Source organism: Harpia harpyja, chromosome 14 (assembly GCF_026419915.1).
Source record: "Harpia harpyja isolate bHarHar1 chromosome 14, bHarHar1 primary haplotype, whole genome shotgun sequence".
Taxonomy (NCBI): domain Eukaryota; kingdom Metazoa; phylum Chordata; class Aves; order Accipitriformes; family Accipitridae; genus Harpia; species Harpia harpyja.
In genome coordinates, this window is record NC_068953.1 from 33,590,925 (window position 1) to 33,612,177 (window position 21,253).

The 21,253-nt window shown below is 38.1% G+C and overlaps 1 protein-coding gene across 5 annotated transcripts in view; it reads right to left on the reverse strand.

The window, feature by feature from the left end:
- The window catches only part of OTUD7A (OTU deubiquitinase 7A), a 152,854-nt gene that overhangs the window by 102,256 nt on the left and 29,345 nt on the right, over positions 1 to 21,253 (reverse strand). For 4 of the 5 annotated variants that reach the window (XM_052808297.1, XM_052808299.1, XM_052808300.1 and 1 more), the window contains exon 2: positions 280 to 352. The gene's annotated coding sequence lies outside the window, so the exon portion shown is untranslated. Of the gene's footprint in view, positions 1 to 239; positions 353 to 21,253 lie in introns of all 5 variants that reach the window. The other variant, XM_052808298.1, reaches the window with a different exon arrangement.

Sequence of the window (21,253 nt, forward strand, 5' to 3'; positions counted from 1 at the left end):
TTCATTTAATGAGTAATACTGCATCATCCATCAGCTCTATGTTGCCACAGACAATAGGCATGCTGTTAGCTTGTTAACAATTTTAGTTGGTTTCTTTGGTTGGCTACACTTAATTGTTGTCAACCAGAAAACAAATTAAATTCTTGTTTTCTTTGCAAGGCCCCTATGCTCAGCATTGCAAAACAACTAAATGACAGATGCTAATTTGGGGGGTGGAGGGGATGTTTATAGCTACTTACAGGAATGAGGGAGGTAGGCCCCTGTTTCTAATATGTTTACCTATTTAGGAAGGCAGGAGGCAACTGTCCAGCTGATTTTACTTCTGATCCTGAAGCTCTGCAGTATCATGTGCCTGCGAGAACAGAGAGAAGACCAGAATATGTTTTACTGTTTTACTCCAAAAGTGACACTGTAAAGTACTATTCTGCATCCATTTATCATTCCCACTACACACCCTGATCCTGGAATCTTTATCTGCAGCACTATTGTGGAGAAATAATTTCTTCCTTTCTTCCAGCTTTGACCATTCTCAAGATGGTTATAAGCACTTCAGTATCTCACTGTTGAGGCCACAATAGTTTTTCCATCAGGAACTTTAGCCAGAGCCCAATCCAATTCAGATTAAGCAACAGAAACATTCATTATCAGAGAGACAGAAAGCAAGCTTTTTGGAGGGAAACATTGCCTGACCACCGGCACACGTTAACCTAGACATAAGGATTCTAAAAGGTAACTTGATAAACCCAAATGGGTTTATCAAATGTTTATAAGATTGAGATCGCTTTGCCTTTGCAGAGCTATATGTACATTAGATGACAGCTTCTTAGGACTGCAGCCGCCTTATTGTTTGGTTCAGAGAAACAAAGGCAATATACCCCAAAATCCAGTTTAGAGGGCTGGTTTTCCACCAGTTTGTACATTCCATGTCAATGACAGAACTGAGTAAATTATTCCAGCTGATCCAGTGTATTTAGTCCCTTTCTACTCCTGAAACATTCATCTGCAGATAGAGATCTACTGATTTTGTTCAAGAAAATGTCATACGATTTAAAACAAAACAAAACAAAAAACCAACAACCAACAACAATAAACCATTGCAAATTGATCTACAAGAATCCTCAACATTAATTAAATTAACCACGAAGCATAGACCCAAGTGGTTTAAAGAGCTATATGATAACATTTTGCTTCCTGACTGGATATGTGAGCATGTTGTAGTTTATCTAGCTTTTTATCTGGTTTACCTGTTAAGAGAGCAAAAATGATCAGCACATACTTTTCTTTTAAAGCTTGTTTAGTGATACTCTGCCCAAATATCATTCTTTCTGACCATGACTAAAGTTTGCTTCTCTATTAGTCTAAGTACCATTAAGATCTTAAAACATTATATCTTCTGAAGTTTTTATGGCTATCATACTTGCTTTCTCCCAATTCTTTGAATTTTTTGTTCCTCCTAGTTATAACATATTACACTTTCTTCTCTATATACAATTTGCTTTTTCTTACAAATTCATATATATATTTATATTCACTTGTGTATTTATGTAAGCAAACCCACATATTTGTTAAATACATTTATTTTTATTAAAAGACAAACAAACTCTCTTTTCCATTTTCCTTCTCCACACCCTCAGCTATATTTTTCCTAGTATATGTTATCGCACAAATTTATTTCAATATAACACACCTTCACTGGTCATTTTTAAAGCCATAAGATGCTATCTGCTTTTCAGGTTCAGTTGAATTTTCACCTGGTCAACTCATGCCAGCCACCTAGAAGACTAAGTTCACTTTTCTGTGAAACTCCCCTGAAATGGGAAAAGAGCTATGGTAACCTGACCAGAAAGAACTAAATATCCTCCATATTCATACATAGAGTATTTGGAACTGTTGGTGGTCACAAAAATAACATATTTAAGGTGTTTTACAAATGTCTACTGAAGTCCATAGGCAAAACCATACTTACATTTTTTACAAAAGATATCACATCTTTGATTCCCAGCGTTACAAGAAACAATCCAAAATGCCAAACTAAGATAGGTTTTTAAAAGACTGTCCAAATAATTTTTTCACTCTTGCTGAGACCTTTATTTCAGACTTCTAGATTGAAACATAACCCACACTTCACCTCAATTTCACCGTAGTGTTTATATTGTTATGTGCAGATTGTACAAGTACACATAATTACGCTAAAATTCTCGTAGCCAAAGAATGGTGCTCAAGATCTTTGAGTTTGTCTGATTCCTTTCCACCAGCAACATTTCATTCACAACACACATTACAGTCACACATACAAATCATTGAAAACAAGTGGTGCGTCAGTAATGCTGTTGGTGGAAACAAAAAGAGACCCCAAGCCTGTTGTGCTGTTCTGATGCCCTCACATCCTGCTGAACCGCTTGACACTCACAAAACTCAATTAACACTTCTAGAAACAGCACACATGGAAGAACTACTCAGAGTATCACTGTCCACCAAAGTGTCTTATTTGTTCCTCTGAAGTGCCATTAAAACAGCTGTTATAATTGCATAAGTTAAAAAATAGCCAGAACAAAGCTCTCTAGATAGCAAAAACGTGAAGTTAAGGAATACATAAGAAACTGCAGAGAAAAGTCTCTCCTGGTTACTTTGCCTCCTGCTAAAACCATCCTGGACACTTGCATGCATCCATTGGATAATAAAACAGATCGGAGAATGAGAGGAAGTATATTGGTCTCATCTTAATTGGTGAAATTCCCTCAACAGCACAAGCAATGGACAAGGAGACACAAAACTTGTCTTTCAATGCAGAGGTCATAGCAAAAGCCATAGTTATCTATGATTGTGAACTACAGACTTAAATGAAATTCTAACTGCCAATATAAGCAATTAATTTGACCTTAGTATTCAATTCTATATTGTTATTTAATGAGTGTCAAAATTATTCGTACATAATGAAAGACAGCCAAGTTACACTAGATTGACACTGAAACAATCACAAGGAAGTTTTTATGGAAAGAACATCAAGCATTTCCAGTAAGTTCCTATAAAGGTAATTAATGCTTTCAAAATTCAGTCTGTGTCTTGTTTATGGCATAACCAAAATGTGACAATCTGTCACTAATGAGTCATGGAGGTTTTGGTGTAGTAATACCTTAACATGATGACACTCTAATAAGTACTGTATGTTCTCACATTTGATTATGTGATACATATTATCAATATATTGATTATATTACTGTTTAAGCTCAGAGTTATTATTCTATCTCTGAAAATAAAATAACAGACACTTCCAGTCGTGCAGATGATAGTTACATGTGTTTTTTCATTAGCCCAAAGAAACATACCTACTGAAGATTTCCAACTTCAAAATGCAAACAAGGACCTTTGTGAACAATTTTATTCTGATCAGTTCCACCATGAAAGGCTGTAACTGGACAGTACAGGAATACTGGAAGTGCCCACATTGGAGGTTTATGGCAGACCTCAGGTTTTGTCATATGGACTAAAGTAGTTTTTGCAAAAGCTACTGTATTTGAACGCTGACAGAAACAGTATCACCAAGATCTTGGAAAGTTTTCTATACATTCCCTTTAGCTCTCAATAGCGTGTGTCACTTTGAGGCAGCAGTTTTTTTGTCCAAAGCTCTAATTTAAGACATGATAAACCTCTTGGTTATGTTTATCGCTGCTGACTTTTAGCATCCATGGTAATAGCATGAAGTCATGGAAAACACAGCAATTGTTTGACTGCTCAAAAGCTAAAGACAACTTTTTACAATAGAAAATTCTCTTTAATTAAAAGACCTTATATACAACACATACTTTATCACATAAAGCAGCAGAGACACTTTTCCAGGCCCATGCTAGAAAGCTACCAAATCTAAACTCCCAAGTTTATCAATTAGCTACATTCATCTTCTGAAATAAAATAGCTAAAATCTGAATTGAACAAATAATGGATGTTATCCCCAATCTCCACATATCTGCTTTATCCTACTTTCCCAGCAAAATGAGCCTGTACTGACTGAAAGATGATGTTAAAACCTAGTAGCTTTAAAAGATGGATTCCTCTTCCTTCTCCGAGGCACTGGTTTGGGCCACTTGGTGCCATTTGCTCCGATACCTAAGTGGTCTGCGGGCCACTTAACTCACTCAGCTGACAAAAAAAACCCTGCTATTTTTTTTTTGTCTGGAACAATTTTGTGCTGGATTGAATCAGCTCACAGAAGGGTCTGTAAAAACACCATGGCCAGAACAAAGTAGGCAACATGAAGGAAGCGGGGTAAAGAATCTCTTTTCTTCAGTGCCAGTGACCTTTCAGATTAGCTCTCCTCTTTTGTAGATCCACAGCTTCCACGTACTGCAGTTGAGGCTGGCCCACTGCAATTGTACTTAGAGCAGAACTGAAGTCTGCTCTGCAGTGCTGGTGCCCTGCTGGCCCTGGGGAGCACACAGGTACCGTCTGACGTGGTGACAGCTGGAAAACCAGTCTTCACCTTTAAAAGTATAAAAGTAAGCTGGGTTGGAGCTTAGGTTTGAGGGCGTTAGCAGCATGTTGTACACAGCTTGCGTTTCAAAGAAACTTCCAAATACGTGTCTGCACATTTCTTAGCAATCTCACAAATAAAAATCCATGGAAATAGCACCAACCCTACCTGTCCTAGAAAACTGGGGCAACAAAAGTGGATTGGAACATCTTCCTTTCCTTCAACAGCCAAGGAACATTCTACCAAGAGTAAGAAAGACTAAATTATTTGATTGTCTAGCTACACATCATTAAATTAATCTGACTCTTCTGTGCTGTCAGAAATGCAGCCAACTACTGTCATTAAGTCTCTGTAAACAGGACTGAGAAATACAAGATCTTAAAACTTGTTTTTATCTCCCCAATACTGTGAACACCTACAATTTATTGTACATATTCATTTTTTTAAAACGCCATCAAATAAGTAGCTCTTTTTTTCCTAGCCGTTGAAAGCTCAAAATTCTCAATTAAATGACTTCTAAAGGTTTTTTGCAAGTTAAAAATGGTATGGATCTAAATTGAACTCCAGAAGTAGATCTTGACTACATAACTGCATGTACACTTGCATGTACACTTGCATTAAAACATCTTAAGAAACAGGAACCAGAGGAACTCCAATACTGGGAAAACACTTTGGAAAAAAGGGTTATATTTCATACTTAAACTGCCTAGCCTAATAAACTCATACCACTTCTGTTTAACTTTATGAAGAAAATGGTTTTGGTTTTTAAATACAAAGTAGTCTGATTTCACCTATTAGCTCAATAAAAGCTCATTCTGTAGCCTCACTTTCATTAAAGGAGTAAGTTTCAGGGAATAAAAATGATGTCACATTTCCACAGATACAAAAACCCTGAGACATGTAATTCAATTCTTAGTTATTTTTCTCTATGTAAACCAGTCATAGGACTTCCAAATTACTTTCTGAAAAATGCTTTTTTCCCCCCCTTTTACACTCAGAAAATTGAAACAAAAACCACATAAAATGATCAAATTAAGATTACCTGTAAACTAAAATATTAATCTTGTAAAGAATATTTAGTATGGTGTGTCCTGGCTTTTTGTTAGCACGTGAATTCACTTTTTTATTACAAACTCTCAAGAATTGTACTGTACCCTAAATCACAAACATTAAATTCCAATTCTAAGGTTTTTTTTTTTCTCATACCACCATCAGTACTAACATACTATATTAAAGTACAATTTTCATTGTGAATAACACAAAGTCAGCAAGTGCATTGATGTAGGTTTCAAAATAATTATCATTTGGCTTAACATATGAAAAGGTTACTTTTTAAATCATGTTTTCATTTATTTTGTCCAGAATTCAGAAGAGTTTAAACCCATACAAATCTATGTGTATGATTAGTTCTACTAACGTCATTAGACTGCTAACACAAAAGCAAACACCTAGTCACCAACATGGCAATGTGTTTCTGAGATCTTTTGGAACACAGGAAGAAATCCTAACTTCAATGAGGTCAGAGAAAGTTTTCCATGAACTTCACCTATAAACTTCCTTTAAATACTGTGAACTCTGTTACTAAGAAAACAAAAATTTCAGGGGAATATCAATCAATACATCTCATCTTTAAACAATGCTAACAGTAACTGACTTTTACCCGTAGATTCTCATTTTTCATGGTTTGAAAACTTTCATATTAGAATGCGTTTCAGTTTAAAATATATACAAAACACATTTCCATATGTGTATGTATGGACATATATATAAAAAATCTGCCTTGCTTGTTCATTACCCTTTCCCATGAGCCTCTCAGACTTTGGTACAAGATGACAGATCTTGAACTAGTGCCTAATCACTAGTTATTTTCACTAATCAAAGTCACTAATCCAAGTTTCTAATCATAACTCTTTTCTACCATACCCCATTATGGGAATACAAAGTTATATCTTTAACTTATCTAAAAGTATGTCCTTCATTCATTCCTAGGTAGAAGACGAATGGCTTGTATTTGAAATGTACCTTCCTAATTTCTGATGATTTCTAATTAACTTCTCTGCATTAAGTTTCTGAGGAAAAGCTATTTTTAAATTTTACACACATGCAAAAAAGCCACAACGGTAACTGAACAAAGCTACATTATGAACTTTCTCTGAAAGCTATCAGCAGAGTAATTTACAAGCATACAGACACTTCAATAGTGCACTATGTTAGAAAAACCTGTTGCTAGAGAGCTGTACAAACTTTAGCAAATAAATGGAGTGCATTGTACTTGCAAACTGAGCTACCCTCTTCTAAAAGAATATAAAATGCAAGCAATTCAAGTTACTCTTGCACTTCACACCAACCACCCAGTTTGCTGACTTTGCAGGAAAAAACACAGCCATAGTTTTACCCTTCAAGACTTCTTTACAACACTTCCATCAACTTCATAGGGACAGCTTCACCTTTACAAACAATAAATGCAATTTCACTTTTAAAAGAATCATACTTTATTAACTATAAAACACACCTCTAGATACAAAACCTGACAAGCTCCATAGCCCACTAATGAAGAGTAGTACTATACCATATTTCAAAGTATCTGATCAGGTGTGATAGGACCTTTCTGGTCACTACTGGATGAGGAAATATAATGCAAAACTAGAGCACGCAGTACGTACTGATGCCTAAAGACTCATAGCATAAAGCTCAGTCTCCTATTGATTTTAGCTTAATATCATGAGACCTATTTTCATTTAAATCCTACTTCACCAAATAAGGCCATTTTCCAGTTGCCACTCTCTTGATAATACAAAAAAAAGATTGACTTGGAGGTTAGTGAGAGCTTACTGTAAAAATGGGGAACCTGCCACTACTTTATATAATCATGGAAGCATTGTTTCTCTTCAATCAGCTGCTTAGAACTGAGGATTGAGAGAGAAGAAAGGCGGACTATGGCCTGCCTCGTCGACACTGTATGGCTGAGCCATGGTAATTTCAACAGACTGTATTCAGAGCGCTACTTGGTTTGCCGCCCATCTGCGCTTCTTACCAGCAGCTTCTCAAGGGTGAAGGGTGGGCGGGAAAAAGAATGGAGAGCATCAAAGACACTGAAACATGCAAAAGTCTGTGCTTTGCTACGTGATTACTTCTGCATCGTGAAATGCCAGCAGAGCAAATCTGACCTCTGTAAAAGAGAAGACAATTAAGGAAAAAGAAAAATGACTAGGGGAAATTCTCCATATGATTTAATGAGGTGGGGGAGGGATAATATATTTTGAACCATAGGCAGTAACTCTTTGTCCTGGTTTCAGCTGGAATAAAGTTAATTTTCTTCCTAGTAGCTGGTATAGTGCTGTGTTTTGGATTTAGTGTGAGAATAATGTTGATAACACACTGATGTTTTAGTTAGTATAAACACTGCTTAGCAACAAGTCAAGGACTTTTCAGCTTCTCATACTGTCCTGCCAGCGGAGGCTGGGGATGCACAAGAAGCTCGGAGGGGACACAGCCAGGACAGCTGACCCAAGCTGGCCAAAGGGATATTCCATACCATGAGACGTCATGCCCAGTATATAAACTGGGGAAGTTGGCCAGGGGACACTGCAGCTCAGGGATCGGCTGGGCTTTGGTCAGCGAGTGGTGAGCAACTGTATTGTGCATCACTTGTTTTGTATATTCTGTTATTATTATTATTATTTTCCCTTCCTTTTCTGTGCCATTAAACTATCTTTATCTCAACCCACGAGTTTTACTTTTTTTTTTTTTTTTTTATTCTCTCCCCCATCCCACTAGGGGTGGGGAGTGAGTGGCTGTGTGGTGCTTAGTTGCTGGCTGGGGTTAAACCACAACACTCTTCTATCACTCAAAATATATATCTATAGCGCAGATGCCAAAGAAGGTTTTTCCAAAAAATAATTACTCAAAATCTCTTGTTAGAGGAAGATGAAAAAGAATTAAACCATCTTTCTTGTTTTTCAGAGATGCTCCAAGTGGAAAACATGATGATTATATGATGAGCTGTCGCTCAGCTACAACCCACTCAGTTCTATTACTGCTCACTACAGCTGCTTTAACATTCAGTCAGCTCAGTTACCTTTTATATTCATTACATGTAGAAATTCTCAAATGTCCCTTATCACACATGGCAATCCTTGCCCTTGGAGTCCAAACTGATTTGATCTCTTTTTGGTTTTTTGGAATTTAGGACAGAATTGTGAAAGAGAGTAGGAACCCTGTTTCCATATCATTTGAATTCCTGCCCAACACACATTTTTCTCTGCTATTCCTTTTGCTCTCTAGAAGACTGAGGTTATATGGTACAGTGCACCATTTGGATATCAAAAGCAACAGCACTTTACACAAAAATGAAAAGCAGCCACTTTTCTGTTTTCAGTGACTAAGAGCTTAAGACATGAAAAGAATTTCCTTCCCCTGAATCTGTAACTCCAAATTCAGGTGTAACTCAGTTCATCAAGACTGGTTCAGGTAAGTATCTTAAAAATGCAGAAGCTCCCCCACTGCCACTGCTACCTGATACTTATTTGCCAAAGACAGAGTTCATTTTCTTTCCAAACCCTTTCCTTCTGGAGCAGCGAGACTTCACTGTCTTACCTGAAAGAACATAATTAAGAAAAACATGCAAACAAGTTCAAAGGTCATAAAGAAACAATTCTTATTTATCTCAAGTTATATACAACTTGTCTGAATGGCACCACCCCATGTACTGGGGTATTTCAATGTCTTTTTTCAGCTGGCCACCATGGCCTCAGATGTGTCAGATTTTGTTATTAAAATAAGCAGGATGACTCCCTGCTCTACCGTATACAATCTAACAGAAGAACATATGTACAGAACACTATTCCAGGTTACTCTAACTTCATGCTAAGGTAGCGACCTGACCTTGCCTTAAGTTTCTACATGGAGGTGCCTTTTCTGAAGCAAAATGTCCAACACTTGTGTTAAGAACATACACACACACTATTAGTGCAGAGTAGCTAGCACACCATCAACTCTAAGCTAACTTGTGACCTCCATCAGGCTCCAAGAGACACAGCCTGGATACTATATTACTGCAACCTGTTTTTCTCAACAGGAGGCAGAAGTTATTCAAGCACAAGCATTATTACCTGCTAAAGTTCAACATGCCCCTAACTGTATCACACCTAACCTTTCTGCCCTGAATACATCAGATCAACCTGCATTAACCTAAAACCAGCATCTACCCACCAGAAAGCAGACAGGCAAATAAATACATAAAGACATTCATAGTTCTGTTTCTGGGAAAGACCCTTCCTGCACCTTTGTATGAGTCTGTAGCCTAGTGCTTGGCATACTAACAAACAGGTGAGACTAAAGATACAAGCTACGGTATACTTGTGAGGCACAATAACTGGCCATCTATATGTTGTTCCCCTACCTTCTTACTGATGGTCACATACCTCAGGTAGATGAGTGCATAAAGGCTTTAAACAGGGTAAGAGAGTGGTGCAACCATGACCCCTCTCCCCCATAACATGACTGTGATTTGTGACATCAATTTTAATTACTTCCTTGCCTAGAAACATACCTGGCCACCCACACACCCTAGACAGAATGATGAGGTGGGAACAGCAGAACGAATGACTCAGAAATACCAGCTGTTTACCACAGCATCTCACTACTCCCAATATCAACAGTAGTGGGTGGTGTTTGAGCTTGACCCTGCCAAATCCCTCTTCAACTACATTCCACCATTAGAAATGGTGATGTGTTTCCAAGTTCTGCCATGAATGCATTACTGATTTCATGAGGAAGACATGTCTGCTTGTCATGGTTTAACCCCAGGCAGCAACTAAGCACCACACAGCTGCCCGCTCACACACCCCCTCCCCCACCCCAGGATGGGGGAGAGAATCAGGGAAAAAAAGTAAAACTCTTGGGTTGAGATAAGAACAGTTTAATAGAACAGAAAGGAAGAAACTAATAATGATGATTATAACAATAACAAAATGACAATAATAATAAAAGGATTGGAATATACAAAACAAGGATGCACAATGCAATTGCTCACCACTTGCCTACTGATGCCCAGTTAGTTCCCGAGCAGCGATCCCCCCCAGGCCAACTCCCCCCAGTTTATACACTGGGCATGATGCCACATGGTATGGAATATCCCTTAGCCCAGTTTGGGTCAGCTGCCCTGGCTGTGTCCCCTCCCAACTGCTTCTGCCCCTCCAGCCTTCTTGCTGGCTGGGCATGAGAAGCTGAAAAATCCTTGACTTGGTATAAACACTACTTAGCAACAACTGAAAACATGAGTGTGTTATCAACGTTCTTCTCATACTGAACCCAAAAGATAACACTATACCAGCTACTAGAAAGAAAATTAACTCTATCCCAGCTGAAACCAGGACACTGCTTCAGGTGGTTTAAAAGAAAAATAGCTAGCAGACAATTCTTACACTCAAGAGAACCATGCTGCATTATGAGTACACTGGATTACACATTAATTTGACTTGTACCAGCCAGTCAAGCTAGCTTATCATTCATGAGTCACCTAAAACCCTTCTTATATCTTCAGAGATATCTGATCTATGTCCCTATACATCTTCAGTTAGAGTCAGATCATTTAAAGAAATTGCACTGGATCAGAAATAAGAACCAGTATTTAAAATCAGTCAGTCTCAGCAAACTTCCTTCCATTTTTCATCTATTTCTCATTTAATAAAGCACACAGTGCAATGGCATACTCATTTAACATAACAAAAAAGTGTTTATGAGTACATTGCTATTTGCACAGGAATCTTAATGTTAACCCATTTTCATTTTAAAATAAACATTATCAAATTCTCGAACATATTTCTATACTAATGCTTTGTGCCTCACATGAAGCCGACAGTCATGCCACTACCATGTTTTTACAGAGAAGTAACACGATAGTGGATCCATAGAAGACTGAGAACTCAAATGCAGATGTAATGGGTTTGTATAGTGGGGTTTTGGTAGCAGGGAAGGGGCTACAGGCGTGGCTCCTGTGAGAAGCTACTAGAAGCTTCCCTGGCTCCAAGTCAGACCCACCACTGGTCAAGGCCGAGCCCATCAGCGATGGTGGTCGCGCCTCTGTGAGAACGTATTTAAGAAGGGAAAATCTGCAGCAGAGAGGGGAGTGGAATGTGAGAGAAACCCCTATGGAGACACCAAGGTCAGTGAAGAAGGAGGGGGAGGAGGTGCACCGGAGGAGGTGATTCCCCTGCAGCTTGTGCTGAGACAGCAGGCTGTCCCCCTGCAGCCCATGGAGGTCCACAGTGGAGCAGATATCCACCTGCAGCCTGTGGAGGACCTCACACCAGAGCAGGTAGATGCTCCTGAAGGCCATGACTCCATGGGAAAGCCCGCACTGGAGCAGTCAGTGCCTGAAGGACTGCAGCCCATGGGAAGGACTGACATTGGAGAAGTTCATGAAGAACTGCCTCCCATGGGAGGGACCCCATACTGGAGCAGGGGAAGAGTGAGGAGTCCTCCCCCTGAGGAAGAAGGAGCGGCAGAGACAACATGTGATAGACTGACCCCAAGTACCATTCCCTGTCCCCCTGTGCCACTGGCAGGGAGGAGGTAGAGAAAACTGGGAGCGGAGTTGAGCCTGGGAAGGATGGAGGGGTGGGGGGAAGGTGTTTTAAGATTTGGGTTTACTTCTCATTATCCTGTTTTGATTGATAACAAATTAAATTGATTTTTTTTTCCCCAAGTCGAGTCTTTTTTGCCTGTGACCATAGATGGTGAGTGATCCCTCCCTGTCCTTGTCTCGACCCACGAGCTTTTTGTTATATTTTCTCCTCCCCATCCCACCGGGGTGGGAGAAGTGAGCAAGCAGCCACGTGGTGCTTTGTTGCTGGCTGGGCTTAAACCACCACAGCAGAGTAACAATACTATTGTCACCATTGTCTGTAATCCTTATAGGATTATAACTCATCTGGAACACTACAGTCCTTTATTGCATTTTCAGGTGATAATCGGGAGAAACTCCTAAAAGTGTTAGATGGACTTAGCTGATGAAGTCATACATCTTCTGGTGAAAAAACAGTTCTCTCATTAATGGTTGCCAAAGCAGACTTGAATTTCTTATTAATTATTTGGAGAAAACTACACCCATCTTTCTAGAAGGACTTGCTTTTGTGTGTTCTAGATCTGTGCTGATTTTTCCAACACATTGAAAAGCCTACATCCTACACACATGGAAAAAAAAAAAAAAATCAGGTGCTCGAGAACCCGGCTTCCCCATAGTCTGACTGGACTTGTTTGGTTGGAAAGAAGTATGAGAAAAGTAGCCATGTTTCAGTACACGTAGTCCTACTCTCTGGCAGTCTACACCAGACACAAATGAAGGAACAGGATCTTTCTATAAAACTTCATAAACTGGTAAGAGATAAAAGGCACACAGAACATAAATAGGTATTGGCACCTGGCAAAGACCAGTGTGATCTAAGGTAGCTTAGCTAACCACTGACAGGTTCACAAGACTAGTCAAATTCAAATCAAGGCTGACTGGATAGGCACGTGCTTAGAAGTGAGCATTTTTCACAGCTCTGTTTCTCATGAAGCACAAAGAGGAGACTTAAAATTCCCAATTCAAACAGCATACACAAACCTCTTCAAAAAGATCACAAGTCAGCTGTCAAAACTATCTTTATGTCCTGCACCATCTTCAGTCCAATCCTGCCTTCCTGCCTGATGTATTCAGAGGTTGTTGCTGGAGTCGCTTCCTCTTGTCTGTCCCATTTAACTAATGTAATTCAATAGAATAAAATAAACTATTTCTCCAATAGCAGGAAGGCACATAGTGAACTGTGGAATACCAAATATACCAATTCACTTCATTCAGTGGATACAAATTTTACCCAGAATACCTCACTGACTGACACTAAAACAGAACAAATAATTCAGTAACCACACCTGCACCCGGAACAGTCTGTCTTGTTCAGGACTGAGGTCATCCAGAGAGGGGAGTTTGCAGTGCAGCTGCTGTACTTTACATGAACACAGAGCTTCCACGGAAATTCGAATGGCTTGCTTCTCCCTCCCTCCCCCCCCCCCCCCCCCTTTTTTTTTAAAATATAACTTTCCTATATACTTTGGAAAACTATAAATTTCTATCCCCCACTGGTTTTTGTAGGCAGCTGGGTTTTTTCTAATTTGAGAATTAACTACATCACAAAATTATTTCCTATTGTAAATGACAGAAATGTCTGATGATTTTAGTATGACATTAACAGAAGGTTCTTAACTGTTTTTATAGCATAAGAAACAAAATTTTAAACTGCCTAACTCTACTTTTTCAAAAGCAGGCAAGGCAGAGTTTTAAAGGAGAAATGCCCAACAATTCAGGTAAGTGTGACAAACTCATGCTTTATGCTTACATGATTATAGTCTTTTGGTGGCAAAATGACCCAGTGTGCACTCACTTCTTCATAATGCTAAGTTCCTCTCCAAGACTGACCCTCCTCCACATTTGTCATTATACTAAACCAAGAGCTTACAATAACAGAGAATAGTTACTGCTAAACATGTAATATTTTCTTTACAACAGCCTTAATAGTTCACTGTTTTTACAAGCATTACTCAGTATATACCTTCTCAGTACTTGCCAAAGCCACATTCTAAACATTTCCCAAACTATGCTGTTAAAGTATGAAATTCAGATTTAATGTACCTGATAACCAATCTTACATTGATAGCTACCATTTGACAGAGACAGTCTAAAAATTTTGCAACACAAATAAATGTTTAGTAAGCCCCAAGATAGCTTAATTATAATACATATATATATATTCATGTATCATTAACCTACATCAAAACAGAATCAAGCTCTCATTTTGTAAACAGCTCTGCAAAAATGCACCTTTTTTTACCCATGTTCCTGAAACAAGTTGCAAAAGATAAATAGCAGGTGTTTCAGTATTGACCAGTCTAGGTGTCCTAACTGAGCCAAAGCCCATCACTAAAGAAAGCTGGAAATCCTGCTTCAATAAGCATTCTTAATGGGACCCATTCAAATTCTCATATACACTGGCAGAATAAGCAGGAAGTTCAACAACAAAAAAAAGGAAATATATTTGCACATTTCAATGTATTAAAATAACGCAGGACTTCACTCTTCTCTATTCAAGTTCCTGTGTATGTAAAAGAGGATGAAGCAAAATTTTCCATTTTAACTATGGATTAGGCTAGAAGCAGCATCAAAAGATGGAAATGTGTCTCTGCCAGTCCAGCTACTAAAGTTACTGAAACAAGCAGCAAAATCACCATTGCCTTCAATAACAAAGAATCATCTATGAAGCTAATAAAATACAACATGGTTGTTTTGCACTTTTACTAAGTGTGCTTGCATTACATCAGCTTTTGCATCAAAACTGGTAGCGCAAAGAGGAAAACAAAGCCAATTTTATGAACTGATGTAATCAAGCCTAGCATCTCTGTGGGATTTTTTTGTTCCTATGGTCACAATGACATCAGACGACAGTTCTTCACCTCTGCTCACACACTTCTCTGTTCTTTTCCTCCTGCTTGTACATCCTGACACACTAGGAGTCATCTTGCATTTCAGTGGGACATGAAACAACACTTGCCTCAAATCTCTCCCTCTCTCTCTCCCTCCTCCTTTCCCTCAATGTTTCCAGCTATCGCTGGCAAAGTCAAAACTTAACATAAGAAAGTGGAAGGGGGGGAAGGAGAAATCTCAGGAATTTAACAAAGCGCATCTAAACACTGTGAAGTAGGTCATGAATTTACACACTGGAACACACACTGTTCAAATAACAGCTGTATTTTAAGCGTAGCAGATATTTATCCACACACAGAGCTGACCTGAAAGGATTATGAAGCTGTTTGTCTGCCTCATGGCACAGGGAGATGCTTAATTAGTACTCCAGCCTCACAGACACCCACATTGCAGTTAAATTAATAGGTTTGGTACTCTTAGCTTTCTAGTTTGCATGGGGTCAATATATGTGTTTCAAAAGGCTCCTACAAACTTATGTAAGTAACTTCACTTTTCTGTATCAGTTTCTACACCTGTAAAATGGGAATAATCATATTAATCTTAAAAAGAACTTAACACATCAACTGAAGAGAAGTTAATAGACTTTCTGTTCACATAATCCAGCCCTGGAATTCCCCATCTAATTAATTCTCTCATCTGAGTCACAACGTCCAGGCCAGATACATCTACACTCTGCTCTGAAATTAGCTATAGCTATCTTAAGAATCCAAACCACACAAACGTACTGTAATACCTCTAAAAAGTATATTTTGCAGTTCTCATTTGTACTGTAGAGCACTTGTGAGCAACTTTCATACTCTACCATTAGGGAAAAGACATTTTTTCCACAAAGTGAGTTCTTACACAGCCTTATTATCTAGAAACAAACTTCAACAGAATATATTAAAGAAAATATATTTATACATGGAAAATACTGTAAAACTTACTGACAAATGTAATCTGTTACCAATATACACACAGTATATTTTGTAAGTTTTCCTACTAAGAGATTTCTTGAATCTGCCCTGCTGTATAGCACACAAACATATCTGCACAGTAGTTGGTATTAAAACTCATTAAAAAAAAATCCACCATCAAACCAACCTATTAACCAAACAACCCCCCCATCCCCACCTCTTCCTCCATGTCTTAAACTATTGGGAGAAATTAATAAAGAGAAATAGCAGTATGTTAGATACTTCAATTTCTAGATTTTTTTTTTTGTCTTCTTCACTGAATTATATCTGTTGCAAGGTTTAAGGCAGGCACCTGATGAAGCACCTAAACTACAATAAAAGTAACCTTGCCATAGACTGGAAAAAATTAAATGGCATGCTACATGGTTATGTATATAAGATTATCACATCTTTATTTTGTTATCCATCTCATATTCTTCAGCTGAAGTCAGATAAATATTTTCCATAGACACTTTTTTTTATAAAATGTGGACAACAAGAAAAATTATTCTCTATAGCTGAATTGCCTACTTCAATCCCTAAAACTGATGATTTTTATTTGCCAGTTGTCCTTCCCATTAATAAAATCCCCCCACATCTGCTATTACTTTTGAGCAACTTACCAAGTAACATGCAAAGAAATGAGCCAACATTTCAATAACTAGAAGTCAAACGCATTAGAAAAGAGGTATTATAAATATAAAAAATACAAGTATGTGTTTTTATGGACAGAAAATGCCATGTACATGTTGAAATATATATAGGTATTATATGTTTATATAATATATATGTAATATATAGGTATAGTATATCTATACTGCATATGTGTTATCTATATGTCTGTATATTATTGATATATTTATATAGATATAAATATACATACTTCTATATATAGATAACATAACTATCTTAACATCACTAACACCACTTTTTTTGTTGTTGTTCATTTGGGATGAGCTGTCAATTCAAAATACAGAACTTGATATACATCAGCCATAAACCCTACTGTAAGCCATGCAGTTAAGAGCCTAAAGGATTTATTTAATATTCTTCTTCCTAGCAGTTGACAGACATCTGACAACACAGAAATATAACATTTCATTTAACTTATCCATAGGCTTATACCACTGAGGACCAGATGTTTTAGCAAAAGAAAGAGAAAAGAAATTCCACAATTTTAGGGTGGAGGATGGGAAACCTGTTTATAGCAAATGGCCCTTGCTTTATTAATTTCTACCAAAAATTAAAAGGCATTAATTTTAAAAAACAAATAAAATTTATCTTAAGTAGTTAACCATTCTTGGTTCATTAGCTTCCTTGCCTCTTTTTTTTTTTTTTTTTAATGTGTGTGTTAAGGTACCATATGTTGCAGAAACCAGTAAGAAATTTTCTAGAGGACATTCCATATTATCCATCAAGCCTTTTCCCCCTTAAACTTATCAATTCTTCTCTTCTTTTTCTGGTGGAAAGAAGTCAAATTACAACAGAAGACATCTATCTCTTTCTAGTTTTGTGTCACATGCATTAAGTAGTACATAATAAAATGCAACTAGGAAAAAATCATAATAATCCATGAAATATATTGTAAGGTAATTATGTACCATTTCATTTCAAAAGCCTTCCAGCACCATTGATTTCATGCCTTTATGTAACCTGCAAGATCTTGAGAAATTACTAATATTTTTTTTTTCCAGACAAAAAGAAAAAGCATACTGTGAAAGAGGTGGAGATGACAAAAGGCAAGGGTTTCTAACAAAGTCACACCTTCCCCAAGTCTTCACAGTGGTTCAGATGAATCTGTAACATCCCATTGGCAGTGTGGAGAAAGATAACAGTCTGCCAGGTATCTTGACCTTGATCCCACTCAGGTTTTCTCCTTTACACTCAAAATGTGTGTAATTACCATCAGGTGAACCAGTCATTTACAGAAGCATTTTTCAAGTGCCTGAGATTGTACCAATGAAGTCTTTCAAATAACCAAATTCAACATTTCGAAATGCAGTCACCTGCTGTAGTGACAGACAAAGTAATGAGCTATGAACTGCTGTACAAAGGTCAAATTAGAGATCACAAGACCCCTGAAAACTGGTAGTACAGATCAAAGTGATTCAAAACCACTGAGAAGATAAAATCAACATGTAATTTAAATAAGCTCAACTTTTCAACATAACAACTTGGCCAATAGCAGAAATATATCAGAAACTAAATTGAGTATGATGGCATGTATTAGCTTTAAAGATAAGTATTTAAACTTTTTTTGCATTTCAGTTTGCTAAAGATTTAATTTTGTTTATCCTTTCTGTCTGAAATGCATAGTGCAAGCAAGACAGTTGCAGAGTGATGAGTTACAGTGGTGATGTAAAACCACTATTGCCTGATAACATAGATATTACCATAATCTAGGGGGATGGGGAGGGTGGAATCTTTAGCCTGACTATAAGCGACTGAATTCTGCTCAAGGACAAAAAATTCCCAAGTTTACCTGGCAAAGTTTCATCAACTCTAGTTTTCTTTCAGTGAAAAGGTAATCTTGTACATTAGTTATAAGACTAACCTTTTATGTTGTCCGTTGACTAATGAAGAATCACATATACAGCAACTTATATATAATTTGTAAACTTCAGCAAAATATATGATCCTTCCAGAAGAGACAAAGGTGTTCCATAATGATACTGGCAGAGCATCTTCATATATGAATAAAATGAAAATGCATCCAGAGCGCACACAGCTTAACATTCAATAGAAACATTGTCATCCTGCAGAAGTAAAAAGCCGTTCAAGTCAAGAATAGAACAGAGTCTCTGCCTAAAACCCCAACTGAGCAACTGTGTTACTGAATAGAAGGACACTGGGCAGCACAGGAAAAAACAGACCCAATTTCAGTAGTCAGAAAATATAAGGGGGCTTGCAACTGGAAATTAATTAAGCTATAGGCTGGAGTAAAAACAGTGCAACTGACCACCATAAACAGAGTTTCTAGTATTACTAAGTTACAGTATTATTACACCAAATAGCACAAAAGAGCCTGCAATGCTGTTTTAAAAAAAACTTCCCATATAACAAAACAATAACAGTGCCTGGCAAAATGAGCCCTGATCTTCAACTAGGTACATCTGTGACATAAGTTAATTGTATTATTTCCCACTGACACACGAACTGAAACAGAAAAACCCACCATAAGAGGATGAGATGTCAAATACGGAAGATGAGAAAACAAAATCTAGTTATTGTCTTTCCCTCTCTCTTTTCAGATATTCATCTATCAAAGGTGTCAAGCAGATAATATGCCAGGGCAGCAACAGCAGAAAAGGGATACCACATACTAACCTCCTGCTTTGTAACTCTGCTTCACATGTGGGGCATCCTAAGGATTGAATTACAGTTCAAACTTTAAACTGAACAGAAAAGTTTTTCATATACTACGCAAAACAATAAACCAATTAACACTCGAGCAGACTTCAGGGCACACTGTAGATCATTGGGATAGCATTTACAAAAGTCATAAATAGCTTCAGCAAAGCTGTAGCAGGGATGTACTTTGTGTCAGTTACTCAGATTTTCCCGATGGCTGGTACTGCTCAGTGCAGACCCAGTATTTCAGAATAAAAAACAAGAACAGGAATCCCAAATTGTGCACACAATTTGCACTGTGCTTCTCAATAATCTGTGGGAGTTTTTCCAAATAAAACAGGTTTATAGATTAATGTGTATTTTTTCCATCTCTGAAACTACATCTCTGCTATTATTCACAGGGTAAAGTAGCTTTTTTGAGGGGCAGAGAGGGAGTGCTTTGCGAGAGGGCTCATAACCAAATGATTTCACAAAATCAGCATCATGAATGGTGGAGGCGGGCAGGGAGCTCTGGAGGTCACCCTGTCCAGCCACCCTGCTCAAACAGGGCCACCTACAGCCCAGTTACTCAAAAGCTGGACATGGACCTGGGCATCTCCAAGGATGGAGACTCCACAACCTCGCTGGGCAATCTGTGCCAGTGCTTGGTCACCCCCTCACAGTGAAAAAGTATTTCCTGATGTTCAGACAGCATCTCCTGTGTTTCGGTTTGTGCCCATTGCCTCATCAATTCCTAGTCACTATTATTTTTACAGAACACTGTCACACCTGAAGCTTTAAAATCCCAAATAGACAAACATACAAACCCCCAAGCTTACAAAGTTAAAGGAGGACAAGAATCATTATAAAAACTCAAGGAAGCAAATGAGGACAACGATGTTTAACCTCAGCCAGATGAGAATTCAAAGCCTAAAAAGCCACAACTCAAATAGAACCTTACAGACTAAAAGAAAGGAGTGTCGCTTTGAAAACAGACATTGGTCCATGGCTGCATGTATGGATGGCCACCAATAATCATGTGGCTCTGCAAGCAGATACAGCTTCATTGCTGCCTTGCACATCCACACAACCACCTGATCATCTCCTTAACGTTTGCTGTCCTATTCCAGCTGGCACCAAGCAGAAGACTGATTTTGTCTATATGCTGCCTACTGCAATATGGTCCCTTCTCCACCCCCATTATTTCTAGTCAGGTTCTCTAGGAGCTGCTGCATTGGAAACTGAATATGGGAAGAAACCTTTAATTATGTCTTACACTGCCATTTAGGATTTTCCTGATATAAAAATAAACCCAGTATTTAGGTCAGATGGGACGCAAAGTTCTCTGTCTCATGCAAGCTGGATTTATCGGCCATGTGCAAATCACTCCTATTGCACATACATGGTACATCTGATCTGAACAACACATGCTGTCAAAACATCTAGGATTTTTGTGCATCTGTAGCTCCAGAGGAACTATGACTCTGACTGAATGTCCCATGGCCTGATTAGAGTCACTACAAGAATTCCCAGGCAACCATCCAAAGGCCTTACAAAGCACCCAGACAAGAACCAACCTCACACAACTGCCAGACACGCAAACCCACAGTATCCCAGAGAACAAATCACTGAAATAGCACACTAAGACCTTTTTAGGTAGAAGCTGAACTTTATTAGAATTGGTCATTCCGACATCGGCTTCAGGAGGGAAGAATTGTCTCTGTAGGGACTTCAAAGTCTTCAGACCACAAATGGCATAATTTGATACATTAGAATGCTGCTTTTATTGGGTTTTAATTTACCTAAAACTTTAAAGCCTTTGTGTGAGTTTACCAATGAGCAGAAAACAAAATCACTCTTCCTGCATTGCTTCATCCTCAAAAATAAATGATGCAATGCAGTCAATATTCTCCTCATCCTTTGGAAATTCTCACTCTAGACAAATGTGTTTTATTGCTGCAGCAGATATTAACCAATATATTCCAAGAAAGAATGAGCTCC